A 1259-nucleotide genomic window follows, 5' to 3' on the forward strand; every position below is an offset into this window, starting at 1 on the left:
GGCCCAGCCACTCCGCGGCATGTGGGATCTTCCCGGATCGGGGCACGAACCCGTGTCCCCTGCATCGGCAGGAGGACTCTCAACCACTGCGCCACCAGGGAAACCCTCTACTAACTCTTATTCCTCCTGGATGTCTGAGTGCTGGGGGCGGGGTTGGGGGGGGTGAGGAAATGTAACCAACCCGGCACTCCAGAGTCTGCCGCATTCCTCCTCTGAGCGAGCTTCCCTCCAGCGGTTGCCGAGCTGGAGGCTTGGGCGTAGAATAAGCGAGTACTCGCCGCTGGGAACGTGGGCAAAATGGGAGAGAGGAGAGCGCCTTTACGATATGCTAATTAGACACCATGAGCACAGGGAGAGCAGGACGGGGAGACGTCCCAGGATGCTCTTTCTCTAAAGAGTAAAAGATATGAGGCGTGTGGCTGATGCGGCTATCTCATGCGGAAGTGTAGGAAGTTTACGGGAAATCTGATAGAGTCCTTTCTCTGTCCCTCAAATGGACCAAAAATCGTTTCCTAAAAGGAAGTCAGAGTGAGATCAGGGCCGAAGGGGCTTTCAAGAACCCCGCCACGCACACACTCGAAAGGGGAAATCGTTCCGGAGAAGAGAAAGCGAGTGACCCAACGCCGGTAAACCGCAGGGCGGAGTCCAGGGCTCCCCAGAGCTTGTGTGCAAGCGCCCGGCGGAATCTGAAGTCACCCCCTGGCTGTGTGCCACGCAGGAGGTCTCAGCAGGTGAAAGGAGCATTCGACCCAAAGGGAAACCAACAGCCACCGGAACGCTTCTGGTTCTCCGCCGTCTTTAAGCAGGAAAGCCAAAGAAGCGCATCTTAGACGCAGGATGGGGCCGCAGAACTTTTTGGTTTTATCCATAAAACGTCCCTTTGAAATAGTGGGTGGGAAGCTACCGGAGCAAGCCCCCTAGAAAGGGATCTTCCGCTGGCACCGCCGCCCCCCTCCGCCCCCAGCAGTGACCCTGGGCTCGGGAGGACTGCCCCACCCTCCGGTCCCTCTGGGGACCGGCTCCCGAGGCTGCAGCTTAAGCCGCGCGCCCCTCCTCCAGCCCCCGCATCCTCCGCCGCCGGCAGCCGGCTCAGGGAGGGTGCGGGGCGCGCCCCGGGCGCACAGACTCCCCCCCCCGCCCGCCGCCGGGCTGGCCGCGCGGAATCACGGGCCGGAGGCGGGGCTGCGCCGGCGGTGGGCGCGGCGTCCGGGCTGCGCTCGCCGCTCGGGCCGACGCGCGGGCGCCGGGCGCGGGCCGCC

This window comes from Aethalodelphis obliquidens, unplaced genomic scaffold (assembly GCF_003676395.1).
Source record: "Aethalodelphis obliquidens isolate GAN/ISIS:26980383/991018 unplaced genomic scaffold, ASM367639v1 scaffold35, whole genome shotgun sequence".
In the NCBI taxonomy this organism is placed as follows: domain Eukaryota; kingdom Metazoa; phylum Chordata; class Mammalia; order Artiodactyla; family Delphinidae; genus Aethalodelphis; species Aethalodelphis obliquidens.